At 39.4% G+C, this 16155-nt stretch overlaps 1 protein-coding gene across 2 annotated transcripts in view; it reads right to left on the bottom strand.

Annotated features, from left to right (window-relative positions):
* The window catches only part of LOC131439103 (roundabout homolog 1-like), a 267685-nt gene extending 252641 nt beyond the window's left edge, over positions 1–15044 (bottom strand). For both annotated transcript variants that reach the window (XR_009231063.1, XM_058609716.1), the window contains exon 1: positions 13931–15044. The gene's annotated coding sequence lies outside the window, so the exon portion shown is untranslated. The remainder of the gene's footprint in view (positions 1–13930) is intronic.
* Positions 15045–16155: the final 1111 nt, after the last annotated feature.

Genomic DNA, 16155 nt, shown 5'->3' with positions numbered 1-16155 from the left:
TACAATAAAGTATACAACAATGGCCATTTGTTCTAGCCATCGTTAGTTTTGCAAAAAAAATGTTTTACACCTATTTCAAATAAGTAATATTGTACCATATAACAAAATTACTACACTTGCCACAATTGTTACATATTGCTTATCCGAGAAGCGTTACTTTAGGGGAAAATTATTCATAAACAAAAGGTAAATTCCTTGAAAACCTCGTAAGAGTATTTTCGTAGCAGATAGAATATAAAAAAACGATTTTTGAGCAAGTGCATTTTGAAATTAGGTGCATTCGCATAGAGTTTTGACATCGCTTAAGACTGTCCCAGAAAGTATGGACACAACCAAAAACCGCTGCCATTTTGCAATGGTTCAGAATCTGTCAATTTTATGGCTGCGTCCTGTTGTTTACACTCTTCTGTAACCGCTTGTGCAGTTGTTTATCCGTTTTCATTAGTTTGTTTTGAAATGCGTGGACTTTCAGCAGAACAACGTCGAAAAATTGTGTACAAATGGTGCACAGAACGCGTACTGTCACTGAGAAAGATAGCAAATGGAAGGAGTAAGTGAAAAAGCCATGTGAAATGCAATCAGGAATTTCGGTGAGGATAACACCTTTGGGGATAAACCGAAAACGGGTCGAAAAAAAGGTCCTGCTAACCCTCAGTTGGATAAACGTATACTGAAGGCGTTCGAGTAAAAGAAGGAGGTTTCAGTTCGGGATGTGGCCAAAAAAGTGGACACTTCGAAGTCAAATGTTCTTCGTGCTAAAGAACGTTAAATCTTCGAACCTATAAGAAGCAGAAACAACCAAAACGTAGTCCGAAACAAGAAGCATCGATCAGGCCGAGGGTTCGAAAGCTGTACAATACGATTCTTGATGGAAATTTGAATTGCATAATCATGGACGACGAAATCTACGTGAAACTCGATTACAAATCCTTGCCGGGACCACAATATTATACGGTGCGAGAAGAGCAAGTGTTAAACCAGTCCGAGACATCGATTGAAGTCGAAAAATTTGGTAAGAATGCTATGGTCTGGCAAGCAATTTGTAGCTGCGGTAAGATTTCGAAACCCTTGATCACCACTGCTTCAATGAACAGCCAAATATACATCAAGGAATGTTTACAAAAACGACCTCTGCCCATGGTTTGAAGCCACAAGGATCCTGTTGTATTCTGGCCAGATCTTGCTTCTTGCCACTACTCGAAATCAACGGTAGAATCGTATACTACCAAAAATGTCACTTTCGTCCCAAAAGACATGAGTCCACCAAATTGCCCACAACTTCAACCAATTGAGGAATTTTGGGCATTAACGAAGGCACATCTTAGGAAACATGTCTTGGCAGCCGAAACCATTCAACAGCTCGAAAAATATTGGAACGGAATTTAATGAGGAACGTTCGCAAGAAGGTGCGCCATAAGGTAGAATAATATTCTGTTGTTGTAGTCTAATATTATCAGTATATCGAATAAAATTTGAATATCTAACACTTGTGAATTATTTACAGCGAAATCAAAGTGCGTCCATACTTTCTGGGACAGTCTTTATAATAGCAGTATTGCGCGATTTTAGAACTATTTTTTCTAACCCGGTGGAAGACCATAAATAGGTTAAAACCGGGAAAAGATAAACGATATAATCAATCAAATCAACTATTTCTTCTGTGGTATTGCTTCTTAGAGCCGAAGCAAAGATATTGTATCCAATTTTATCACAATTCGTTGACTGGATGTCGAGTAATAGGCAAAGATGGACACGTTCAATAAACAAGTTTTTCTACTAAAAACATGTTCTTATTAAAACTGATTTGTTTTAGTGTCTTTTTATCGAAAACTAAACCAATGAAACTAAAGTTTTGGTTTAATGACTTAATCGAGAATTTTATTGGAAAATATTTCGTATTCAGTCTGTTAGAAAAAAAATCTTGTGATTTTACGTCTTTTTAGACCAACATATTCGATCATCAAGAATGAATGAAGGGAATGGTATAGCGTGATGGGTAAGTTGATGCCTTTCGCGCAAACCGCCATAGGGTGAGAAAGTTTTTCTGGCCCGCAGAGGCGAATAACTTTAAGGTTAAAACCTTTATAAACCTCACATGTTGCCATACTGTTCAGTTGAAAATTTCGTAGTACTTTTATATGTTTGTTCAGTTAGGTGTATAGATTTCGTGGGGTTGTTATGGCATTTCCATATTCGCGAGCAAGACTTGCTTTTCATACCATTCGCTTGAGGGTGCCCCACCACTAGCATAATACCCATGGATAGGGCCGTCTAGCGAAAATTCGGGCCCGAGAGGATTGCAATATTATGGATTGTACATCAAAAGTTTCTTGAAAATTTATGGGCATGGGAATATCATCGAATTAGGAGATTTTTAAATACAGGGTTACGAAAATGAACCTGACACACATTGCTCCCGTTTACACTGGAACCAAACAAGGGAAGGAGATACCGAACGAAAATTGCAGAAAAAGATTACCGATACGTTGTAAAAATTGTTCAATAATTTCTTAAACCGATTTGTGAATTGCGTATGAAGTAATGGGCATCATTTGTCAAATGTTGTTTTAAAGAAATACAACCGATTGTTCCATAAAAACCATTTTTTTTTAAATGAATAACTGAACTATAATAAACAATCCATTATTAATTAGAAAAGCTTTTAATTCCATTGCAATATTTCACCAAGTACGATAACTAACACATTTCCCATGAATCCAAAAATAGTATGAAACTATGTGTAGTAACAAACAAATCTAATTAATGTTAATTCCAAAAAGTGATGATTTCAAAGCCGTTCCTTGACAGCTTGTAAAAAAAATTCCTGGCTCCGCGAAACGCGATTTGAGTTACAATCCATAATTCCAATTTATATTATTTCGACAGATGCGATCGAATTTGAAAACAATAGTTTTTCAAACTGGTCTTTGAAAGCGTACTGATTGGGAGGCAGTCAAGCCCATTCCAATCAAATTGGTGGAAATCGAAATTGTACCAAACCAAAACTCGGTATGTTTGGAGAGACATGTCAATGAATTGAAAACAACACACCAATATTGCTGTTAACATTGCTTTATTCAATTCAAAGTGTGTTAAAAATTTGATACCGTCACTTAAAGTGGTGACACAAGACACGTAAAACAATTTCTAATCTGGACTCTAAACTACTCCAATCCGAAGCTATTATCAGTAGACAACTAAACACGTCGATTTCGGCTGTTCTGGTCCCAGGTTTCCGATTCCGGAAGCACCGAAAATAGTGGTTATATACAACAAAATGGATCTCACTCACTTTTCTCAGCGATGGCTTGACCGATTTGCACAAACTCAGGTTTAATTTCGGCTTTACTGGTTTTCGATTAACGACCGAAGATTGTAGCCGTAGAGTCAAAAATGGATCTCAGTTCCATTTCTCGGCCCGACTTCGTTTATACCGGTTCCCGGTTTCGGAAGTACCTGAAATCAGAGATGGCATTTCACCAGAGAGATACACGCTAAAGTCAGATTTTTGCCACACCGAGGATGAAAAAAACGAAGCACCGCACAAAGCGGAAAGCGCACTTCTTCTCAGTGTCGAATAGACAGCATTTGAGTGTGTGCTTGTGGTTAAAGCAGCTGGCGCGAGTGAAACACATTCTCTTCGCATGAATCGCTCACACGCGCTCTCGTCTAAATACACCCAAGTGACCACTGGCGCGTGATGGTGACCGAACACTTCTGTGAACTTCAATTAATAGAGAGTAGAGCTGGCCTTGCTATGAAAAATTTGCAAGGAAAACCGAAAATTTCACGATAAATTGTTTTATTTTGCTGATTTTGCGTGTCCACGCTTCTTCTACGCAAACCATACAGCAGAGTGCTCACCGGCGTGTACACCTCTGTGAAAGTATCTGCATCCACCTCTGAGAATTTATTAGCTAATGCTCTAGCACTTTGGTGCGATTCAGTGGAAGAGGTAAAAGGAAATAAACAAACGCACTCATGATGCGTGTACACTTTACACAACAATGGTGTATAAATGTGAAAGAGAAGAGCTCTCGTTGAAGTTGTCAGTGCGAGGGGAGAAATTTTGCTTGCTCTTCGTCACACAGAGGAGATAGACATCTCTGCCTGAAATAGTGGGACTAACTTCGTTTTCTCAGAGATGGCCTAACCGAGTACTGAGTACTGATTCACTCTGTAGGTTATACTAGTTTATAGACAACCCTTTTTGTTTTTCAAAAATCAAACAAATTATTTTGGAGAATATCACACAATATGTGATTCTCTATAGAATCAAAAGACGAATCATTATAGCTTGCGAGAGACGAAAAAAATTGATGATCCATGTTGAAATTCGTTTCGAGAAAGTTTATAAACTGCACAAAATGATATGCTTGAGAAGCTCTCACTTCGCTGTAAGGTAAAGTGTTATAATATGCTCCACTCAAGAAAACATAGAGATATTTTTAAATGTATTGATGTACTTTCTATCACAGTGTGGGTATTTCATTGCAATACGGCAGAGAAACATAATGTTCAATGATTCTGGTAGAAGTGAAAATTGATTGATATAAACACATTTTCCAGAACGAACTCATTCTCAGTTTTTTTACGTTTGTCTTAGAGATAATGCTCCAGCAGTCGTATAATAAGGAGTGTATCGATAAGTAGTTAGCAACATTCAAACAGTTATTAACCTGAAATGGCTTAATTTTTTGCAGCGTGTTTTGCGGTGACATGTTTGTTTACATGTCAATAACAGGTTTCGGTACGGTTGATCGTTTCAATGATGAATCAAATTGATCCGGAAACGCGAAAGAAAATTCTGCACACTTGGTGCTCAGAAAGTGGTGTCACGTACAACAAAAATGCAAAACGGGTGAAAGTGCACAACACCAGTGTCAACAATATTATCGAGAAGTTCGGTAAGACCCTTTCCATGCCCCGATCCGATAGGAAAACGGGTCCCAGCCAGCCCGGCCGGGACTTAAAAGTGGTTGAGTACATCAGGAAAAACCCATCGGCGTCGACGCGGGATTTGGCCAAGCAGTTCAACACCAGCATCGGGATGCTTCAACGGATTAAAGTTCGAAACTCCCTGAAAACATACAAGAAACAGAAGGTGCCGAAAAAGTCCCTGGTACAGCAAATTCAGGCCAAAACAAGAGCGCGAAAACTGTATAACCGGATTCTACAGAATAAAGACGGATGCATCCTGATCGACGACGAAACCTACGCCAAGGAAGACTCTCGACTCGGTGTACCAGGACCTGGACGACGCTGACACCACGGTGGCGATGGAAAAGATTGGGCAGAAGGTGTTGGTCTGGCAAGCAATTTGTACCTGTGGTTTGCGGTCGATTTTCTTCACGAAGGGCACAATTAACGCCAAGGTGTACGAGGAAGAATGTTTGAAGAAGAGAATGCTGCCACTATACAGAAAGCATAAGGCTCCTCCTCTCTTCTGGCCGGATTTGGCTTGGAAAAGGACATCAACCCACCGAACTGCCCGGATCTTCGGCCAATTGAAAGGTATTGGGCAATTGTCAAGCGGCACTTTCGGAAGGAAGGTACAGAGTCCCAAAACATGCAGGAGTTAAAAAAAAACTGGACAGCGGCCACCAGGAAAGTCACAAAAATAACTGTGCAGAATTTAATGAAGAATGTCAAGTCCAAAGTGCGAGCGTTTCACAGAAACTAGAATTTTCTTCAATATAATCAGTGAAATGCATGAAAATGTATTCTGCATTATGCCTCATGACATGTCAAAATATAAAAAAGCTGATTTTTTATGTAATTCGCTTGATCGCTTGATAAAAACAGTGTTTAGATTAACTAATGAATACCGACATACTAATATACTTAAGGAAACTAGTAGTAATATATTTTATTAAATACTAACCGTTTCAACTGTATTCGAAATGTATTATGGTTAAAGTACGTACGTTATTGTAGATGCTACGGTGAAGAAAAACTATTGTATATTGCCATACGAAATGAACGTATTTATGAAAAAAACGCTAGATTTTGTTTTAATAATCGTTATAAATCTATAAAACAATATTTTAAACCATAACATGCTGTTGAAACATGGGTGGAGCATAATGTCCGTAGAGTGACTGTTATGAGAAAATTAATAAGTAAGTAAGTAAGTGCTGAATCATTCATCGAAATTTTCAGTTTTCTCATATTTTCCAGAAAACTACAATTGCCAAACTTGCATAGCAGAAAGGTCCTACGAATAGATAGTGTTAGTGATGAAATTTTTGTTTAGAAAAATCTTGAATGCTTAGAAAAGGAAGAGGGACGTTTTAGCCAGTAGGGCCGCTTCATAATACTTTCCATTCTCAGTAGGCCTCGCCAAAACTGGACGCGATAAAAATTGTTCTGTCAAGTTTTTCTGTGAAATTTCACGACAGAAAAAAAAATCAAGAACCGTGGAACAGCCTGTGTTTGGATATCGGCACAGTATCAACTTGGACGTGTTGCTGAAGCAGCAAGCAGAGCAGAGACGTCTAGCGTTGATTTTTCCGGATTCGATTGGATCGTTACCTCTTCGGAACATTGCTGTTATCGTTCCTGATCATTTGGATGAGAGTTAACAAAGCTAACTCACCGTGACTGGAAGACGTATCAAATTCAATTTAGTGTATCTTTAATTAAGTATTCTTTGTTTCCTTATTTTTGTGTTATCTTTAAGTTTAGTATTTGTTCTTTACTTTCATTTTATTAATTTCACGTGAATTACTTTCATTTTTTTTTTTTACGTGAATCCATCTAAATCCATGCTGAAATCATTATAATGGATTTAGATTCAATGGAACCGATGGATACTATCAAAAAACCTAGACTTAAAATTTATCCCTCTATATCAACCGGACCATGGGTGGTGTATTTCCGGACCAAAGGAAAACCATTGAACATTTTGAAAATTTCACAAGATCTTACGAAACGATTTTCGGCCGTGACCAAAATTGAAAAAATCAGACCAGATAAATTGAAAGTCGTTGTTTCCAATGTACAACAGGCAAACGATATTGTTAGATGCGAGCTGTTTGTTCCACTGTACCGCGTATACGTGCCCGCTCATGAAGTGGAAATAGACGGGGTGGTTACGGATTCGACGCTGACATGCGAGGATTTGTTGAATTATGGAACTGGTGGCTTCAGAGATTCTTTACTTCAGAAAGTGAAGATACTCGATTGCAAGCAATTGAGCTCAGTATCAATCACTGAAGACGGAACCAAGTCTTATCTCCCGTCAGCGTCGTTTCGAGTAACTTTCGCCGGGTCCGCTTTACCTAACTTCGTCCTCTTGGACAGGGTTCGTCTTCCTGTTCGTCTATTTGTGCCACGTGTTATGAACTGCATAAAATGCAAACAATTAGGTCACACCGCTTCTCACTGTGGTAATAAAGATAGGTGTGGTAAATGTGGAGAAAATCATGAGGACGAATCGTGCAGTAGAAATTCTGAAAAATGTGTCTACTGTGGGAATACTCCTCATGATATCTCTTCATGTCCAACATATAAATCACGCGCAGATAAACTGAAAAAGTCTCTTAAAGAGCGTTCCAAGCGTTCATATGCTGAAATGCTAGAGAAAGCTACACCACCGACCAATACTAATCTCTTTACTTGCTTGTCAGCTGACGAATGTGAGTCTGACGATCCCCAAGAAGGTACATCTTCTACTGTGCCTAGAAGTTTTAGGAAGCGAAAAAATATTTCGTCCAACAAACTTCCTTGTAAAGGCCCGAAGATATCTTCTCAGGGACCATCAAATACAACATCTAAACTTAGTGCTCCAAAAAAATCAAAGCAAATTGCTCCAGGTCTAGGAAATCTTAGATCCGACAAGGAGTATCCAGCACTTCCTGGAACATCAAAACCCCTCAGTGTTCCACGAGATCAGTCAGAGAATCAGACCAGTGCTGGGTTTATAAAATTTTCCGACATCGTGGAGTGGATCCTATCTACTTTCAACATGCCTGATCCTTTTAAAAGCTTTGTGATAGCTATTATACCCACAGTTGAATCATTTTTGAAGCAGTTGACTGCAAAATGGCCCCTCTTTTCAGCGATCATATCCTTCAATGGCTAAATCATTGAAAGAGATTAAGGATTTGATCACTGTTCTACAGTGGAATTGCAGAAGTATCATTCCTAAAATAGATTCTTTTAAATTCTTAATAAACAACTTACAATGTGACGCATTTGCTTTATGTGAATCATGGTTAACTTCTGAAATACCCCTCAACTTCCACGATTTTAACATTATTCGCTGGGATCGAGAAACCCCGTACGGAGGAGTACTTTTAGGGATCAAAAAGTGCTATTCCTTCCATCGTATTAACCTCCCCTCGATACCAGATATTGAAGTTGTCGCATGTCAAGTCACAATGAAAGGCAAAGACCTTTGCATTGCTTCCGTCTACATTCCCCCAAGAGCCTCGATTGGGCACCGACGGTTTTGCGATCTCATAACTCTCCTTCCTGCACCAACGTTAGTTTTAGGAGACTTTAACTCTCATGGTACGGGATGGGGCTGTCTTCATGATGATAACAGATCAACTTTGATCTATGATCTTTGCGATAACTTCAATATGACCATTTTGAATACGGGAGAAATGACACGGATTCCTGCACCACCAGCGAGACCAAGTGCACTGGATCTTTCCATTTGTTCGACATCGCTAAGGTTGGATTGCAAGTGGAAGGTAATCCCTGATCCCCACGGTAGCGATCATTTGCCGATCGTAATTTCAATCACTAGCGGATTGAGATCATTGGAGACAATCAATGTTTCGTATGACCTCACACGAAATATTGATTGGAAATACTACGCAAATTCGATATCTGAGAAACTAGCTACAACACAAGAACTTCCTCCGGAGGAAGAGTACACATTTCTGGCTGACTTGATTCTCGATACCGCGATTCAATCTCAGACCAAACGTGTACCCGGCGCGAAAACTTACATCCATCCTCCCAACCCGTGGTGGGACAAAGAGTGCTCAGAGCTGAAAGTAGAAAAAACTTCAGCTTTCATCGCGTTTAGAAAAAATGGAACACCAGATAACTATCGAAAATACGCGTCGTTAGATTTTAAAATGAAAAGCATAATTAAAGCTAAGAAACGCGGTTATTGGCGTCGGTTCGTAGAGGGATTGTCGAGAGAAACATCAATGAGCACTCTTTGGAATACGGCCCGACGAATGCGCAACCATAATACCACGAACGAAAATGAGGAATATTCTCACCGCTGGATATTCGATTTCGCTAAAAAAGTATGTCCTGACTCTGTTCCGGAGCTGAAGATCACCCACGTCACTTCATCAAACAGGAACGACACATCGTTTTCAATGGTAGAGTTCTCACTTGCGCTCCTGTCATGTAACAATAAAGCACCGGGGCTAGACAGAATCAAATTCAACTTGTTGAAGAATCTGCCTGACACCGCCAAAAGACGCTTGCTGAATTTATTCAACGAGTTCATAGAGGGTAATATTGTACCACACGACTGGAGACAAGTGAGAGTGATCGCCATTCAAAAACCAGGGAAACCAGCCTCCGATCACAATTCGTATAGGCCGATTGCTATGCTTTCCTGTATCCGAAAATTGTTCGAAAAAATGATTCTATTTCGCCTAGACAATTGGGCCGAGACTAATGGTTTGCTTTCAGATACACAATTTGGCTTCCGCAAGGGGAAAGGAACGAACGATTGTCTTGCGTTGCTCTCAACAGAAATTCAAATGGCATTTACTCGTAAAGAACAAATGGCATCAGTTTTCCTAGATATCAAGGGGGCTTTCGACTCAGTTTCTATAAATATCCTGTCTGAGAAGTTGCATCAGCATGGTCTTTCGCCAGTTTTGAATAACTTTTTGTATAATCTATTGTCCGAGAAACACATGTATTTCGCGCATGGTGATTTGTCGACAATACGATTCAGTTACATGGGTCTTCCTCAGGGCTCATGCTTAAGCCCCCTTTTATACAATTTTTACGTGAACAACATTGATGAATGTATCAATACATCTTGCACGCTAAGACAACTTGCCGACGACAGCGTTGTGTCTATTATAGGACCCAAAGCTGCCGATCTTCAAGGACCATTACAAGATACTCTCGACAACTTGTCATCATGGGCTCTTCAGATGGGTATCGAGTTCTCTACGGAGAAAACTGAGTTGGTTGTATTTTCAAGGAAGCGAGAACCAGCACAATTACAGCTTCAACTAAGGGGTGAAACCATAGCTCAGGTCTTCACATTTAAATATCTCGGGGTCTGGTTCGACTCCAAGGGAACCTGGGGATGTCACATTAGGTATCTGAAACAAAAATGCCAGCAGAGAATAAATTTTCTTCGTACAATAACTGGAACTTGGTGGGGAGCTCACCCAGGAGACTTAATAAGGCTGTACAAAACAACGGTACTGTCTGTAATGGAATATGGATGCTTCTGCTTCCGATCCGCCGCGAACACCCATTTCATTAAACTGGAAAGAATTCAGTATCGTTGTTTGCGTATTGCCTTAGGTTGCATGCAGTCGACTCACACGATGAGTCTCGAAGTGCTCGCGGGCGTCTTACCGTTGAAAAATCGATTCTGGGATCTCTCATATCGATTGCTAATCCGATGCGACATCTTGAATCCGATGGTGATTGAAAACTTCGAAAGGCTTATCGAGCTCAATTCTCAGACCCGTTTCATGTCCTTGTACTTTAATTTCATGGCTCAAAATATCAATCCTTCTTCATATATTCCAAACCGTGCTCATTTCTTGGATACTTCTAATTCTACTGTGTTTTTCGATACATCCATGAAAGAAGAAATTCGTGGAATCCCGGATCACGTACGCCCTCAAGTGGCCCCAAATATTTTTAATAACAAATTCAGAACAGTCAACTGTGAAAAGATGTTTTACACTGACGGATCAAACATCAACAGGTCCACTGGCTTTGGAATCTTCAATCAGAACATCACCGCTTCTTACAAACTCAGTGATCCGGCTTCAGTTTACGTCGCAGAATTAGCTGCTATTCAGTACACCCTCGAGATCATTGAAACCTTGCCCAAAGACCATTACTTCATCGTCACGGACAGTCTAAGCTCAATAGAAGCTCTCCGGGCGATGAAACCAGGAAAGTATCCCCCATATTTCCTGGGGAAAATAAGGGAACATTTAAGAGCTTTATCTGAGCGGTCTTATTTAATATCGTTAGTCTGGGTCCCTTCGCATTGCTCTATTCCGGGCAATGAAAAGGCAGACTCATTGGCTAAAGTGGGCGCATTGGAAGGTGATATTTACGAAAGACCAATCTGCTTCAACGAATTTTTCAGCATTTCTCGTCAGAAGACACTCGAAAGTTGGCAAGCTTCATGGAGCAATGGAGACCTAGGACGTTGGCTATACTCTATAATTCCAAAGGTATCGACGAAGCCTTGGTTTGAGGGGATGAAAGTGGGTCGCGATTTCATTCGTGTGATGTCCCGACTTATGTCTAATCACTCCGAGTTGGGTACGCATCTCTGGCGAATTGGCCTCGCTGAAAATGGTATCTGCGCTTGTGGCAATGGTTACCACGACATCGAGCATATTGTGTGGTCATGTGCCCTGAATCGTTTCGCAAGATTACAGTTAAGAGACTCCCTTTGGGCCCGAGGTAGGCCACCAAATGTGCCGGTGCGAGATGTACTAGCAAGTCGCGATTGCACTTATATGTACTCGATTTACATCTTTCTGAAAAATATTGGTTTATCAATCTAGTTACTGCTTTTCTTTATTTACATCCTTTACAGTTCACCTTTCCCCAAAATGCCATATGGTGACGTACTGATTGGTTTTTGGTAATCACACATCGGAAATTTTGAGCCAAAATGAAACGAAGATTACACGAAGACTTTGAAGTTATTACATTATTATTATCTGTTTTTTGTTGTTGTATATTGTTTGAGTGTGTATGTAACTATTTGTTTTTTCCATACTAACCAGGAGTAACCGCCAGTAATTCGGCTCCCTTTTTCAACACTAACCTTAAATTTTCTATAGTTTAACCATAAATGTATTCCCCACTCTTTATCTCTCCCACCAACCTTGTATGTGTATGTATATATGTTAAATAATAATTGTAATTATATTGTACGAAAAAATACAATACAGACTTTGGCACCTCTGAGCTAAAGCTATGTGCCATATCAAATAAACGATCTGAAGAAAAAAAATAATACTTTCCCTTACAAACAAAAAATTGTATTATTTCTATTGAGGGGAGCATCTTAGTTGTAAAAGCGAAGAAAATATTTTTCACCTCTATGCTTAGATGAAGTACCCGGTTTAGTTTGGAATTCGAACAGTGGACTTGTGTTTGTTGTGTAAGGTGCGTGACCAATGGGACCATGAGAGATTTCATCTCTAAGTTTATGAAAATCGGTTCAAAAGTCGATTTTCACAGTGATTACATAACCTTTCTATATGAAAAGGGCAAAAATAAATTAGTTTTCAAAAGTGTTGGACCCTACCCACCCCTTGATTTAAAACCAGTTATTACCTTATTGTTAAGTTAAAGAAAACCTCAGTTCATAGAATTTCATTTCTACATATTACTTCAGATACTTCTATGCGAAAAGACACTGGAAACATTTTGTTTTACTTTTCAGTTTTGAAATCATATTCTAGTCTCATTAGCTTTCAAGTTTTGTCTTCGACTCATCAGGATCAGGATTTTACAGGAGACATAATTCGACATACGACTCAATTCATCAAATAACTAGATTTTACAAAAAAAAATGAAAATGACGCAAATCCACATATGACGCAATTCATAAGAACGTAATTCGTAAAATGACTTAGTTTTAGCAGAACGATTTAAATGTGTGATAAAATCATCCCGCATTTCAAGCGAATATTTGAAAATATGTCAAAATGTTTTAAACATGTGTTAAATCAACTGTAAAAATAAGTTATTTCTGATGCTCGAATATGTCTGTCTCAGAAGACGAGAGGTTTCATGATATTTTCAAGGTGTGTGAAGCGTTGACTTCACTGTTAAACATAAACTGCTGATCAGAGCATTCGTACAAAATAGTGGAAAAATGTGTGCTCAAACGATGACATATTCTATTATTCAACTGACTAGTTTTTTCTTTGTAAATACCAGATTATTGTGTTGTTTCAGATTTATTAAGTTTATTTCAAAAAAGATTCTAAAATAAATTAAAGTCAAATGTTTTTTTTTCATAACAGGTTTAATGTAAAAATATTTTGAAGATGCGTTTCTTACGGTTTGTATTCTAATTCTAAACTAGTATTAAACTATTTTTCACTGTGTACCTATATATTTAAGTGTACTTAATTGAATTCCTACTACTTCTTTTGAACATCATTCGCAAACAATTTACTGTTTTCGAGTTACAACAATGCGAGGGAAAGTGGTCCAATAATACTTTTAAAAAACCTATTTTGAGTCGAAAAATAAATAGTTTGTCATACTGGAAACGTGTACAAAGATTCATCTAGATCGGAGTATGTGAAGTTATTTAATTGGTCGTATGGTAAATCAGCAAAGACATTGTTCCACGACTCGAAAAACTCACCTCCTTGAAATAAGAAACCTATGCTATGTGATTATAAAAAAATATTTCAATCATATAAAAAAATTTCCTCTTCCCATCAAAACAAGTCTCACAAGTCGCATACATATTTTGGAATGTGATTTAAAACATCAGTAATATTAAATCGGATCCACATTTCCCATTAATGTTGGTTCAGGTTTCGCCTCGAACATGCAATCGTCGTAGCAGCTGATCGGAAAACAACAATTTTTCGGTCAACGCCTTGAGCGAAAGATCGCACTTACAACCACCACCCAAAAGCCCGATCGCTATAACTAATGACGTGATAATAACGGATCGGAAAGTTGCTATCATTAGAGCACTCACCGATTTCGATAGACTGCCGAATCAAAGACCGCACAGCCTGCGCCTTCAAGTAATAAAGCACTCGAACGAGACAAACAAATCCTAGCTCGAAGCAGGAGGCCCGTTGTTTTGCACCTAACGATTCTCTATCCCGACCAAGCGAACGGCCGGATTCACGGGCACCTAGATTTATTTCAGTTTTTTTTAAAATATCAACTAACTTCCACTCGATTTGTGTTTTGACAATTCAATCGTTTTCACTTCGGACGCAGCAACCGAGGGTGCGTAATTAGCTCTAATTTTTCATTCACTTAAAAATACCTTCATTCCCTCTCACTCATATTCACACATTCATCGGCTTCTTGGGATCGTTCGAGATCTTCACCGACTACGGCGTATGCTGAGCTTTCTTCGTTTTCCCTTTTCGCCTTTATGTTTCCCTCTTACACTTACGCGTACTCGTATTCGTACTTACACTGCCTGTGCACTTCTAGAAACTGGTGAATCGCTCGCTTCGGCCGGAGCTCACCTTCCTGCGCACGACCGGCTTGTGCACTGAAGAAGTACACGGTAATTAAATTATTAACCGCGTATCATCAATAAATCTATTAATAATTATGTACCCAACTTCGTTTTGGACCCAGCTCGTCGTCGCCGTCTATTTTCGGTCAGAACCGCACATTTAACCACACTGTTCTCGATACCAACATGAGTGCCCTACACTGAAATGCACTCCGAAAAACTGCATCCGCTCCGCGCACGTTGCCTTTGCACCACTGCGGAAGACGACTGTCCGGAAAACGTACACAATCACCACCACTACCAGCACCGCAGGGCGAACATTCGAATTTATCAAAAACAGCACTTCCTGTGGGTGACGCCTTCGGTTGACTCAATCGCAATCATTGGAATAACTGGGCTCCCTCTCAGCTGTTTTCGATTTGCCACGCTAATATGTAGTGCACTTCACTTCAGACGGCAACCGCCTCGTCACAAACCCCAGAGACGTAGCTCGACGCACGGTCGTTCCACGGAAATCGTAGAAAAATTCAACCGACCGAGAACACCAACCACTAACAAGCAAGCAAGCTGACCGCCGTCACGCACGGTACTGACTGACTGACTGAATGGCGGAGCGACGTCGTAACGCACCGGCCGTGGTCGAATGGATTGAGCCTGCTGCATCGTGTCAAACGAGCGAAGTCGCTGTTCCTCACCGCGAGAGGATGCTGGGTGAGAGAAACCTCTGTTGTGTCTTCCATTCGATGAGTCTACTGGAGTTTATCAAGAGATAGAGAGAGAGAGTGTGCGAAAGGCTGTAAAATGATAAACAGAGCGTTGGACGCCTCCCGTTCGCAGAACTTAACGAAACTCTCTCGAAACGTGGCCTTTTCGTGATATGCCATTTTATGTTGCATGTTTATGCGTTTGTTTTAGCTAAGTTGCACAGCCACGCAACGCCATAGTTGTCGCAGAGCAATTCCAGAAATGCTAAGCAGATCATCAGACTCGACCTTCTCCGATTTGGATGAAACTTTGCACATGGCTTCAGTATGGCAAACCATAAGTTTTGAACCGATAGAGAGGTCAATCCGACTCACGACTGATTTTTAAAAAGGGCGTATGTATTTTTGCATTTCTCAAAAATTGCCTATTTTCAAATCGTTGTTACTCGGAAACCGTTCATTGTACAAAAATGGCGTTCAGGAAGAAATTGTAGGGAATCGATTGGGCACTCTAGAAAAAATATACACTGAAAAAAATCCGAATTATTCATGTACATGTAATAATTGTAGATATAGCAAGCAAATAAACAATTCATGGGAATATAAAAAATTGTGCTATAATTAAATATCCAAGTAGCTCAAGAACAGCTACTTTTAGAAGAAAGCATAAGATGAACAAATTTATTGCCTTTAACCTGTAGAACAATATTCTAGTGTTTAAATGATTATCTTTCAACGAGAACTTGAAATTTCGAATATATCTATAAATTGTTTTAGCTGTAACTTCTTCATTTTTCAATAGGCACGGGTGGGATAGCCATCAATCTGTAGGTTTCAATAAGAGCTTTAAAATAAACATAATCAAAAAAAATCGAAACCCTGATTTTTTTTTAATTTAATTTTTTTGGTTCATTTTTAAATTATTGAGAATTGAAGTGCCCTATTGATTCCCTACAACTTCTTCCTGGACGCCATTTTTGTACGATGAACGGTTTCCGAATTACAACGAGACCCGTAAAC

Source organism: Malaya genurostris, chromosome 3, assembly GCF_030247185.1.
Source record: "Malaya genurostris strain Urasoe2022 chromosome 3, Malgen_1.1, whole genome shotgun sequence".
Classification (NCBI taxonomy): domain Eukaryota; kingdom Metazoa; phylum Arthropoda; class Insecta; order Diptera; family Culicidae; genus Malaya; species Malaya genurostris.
This window is presented reverse-complemented; position numbering and strand designations above follow the sequence as displayed.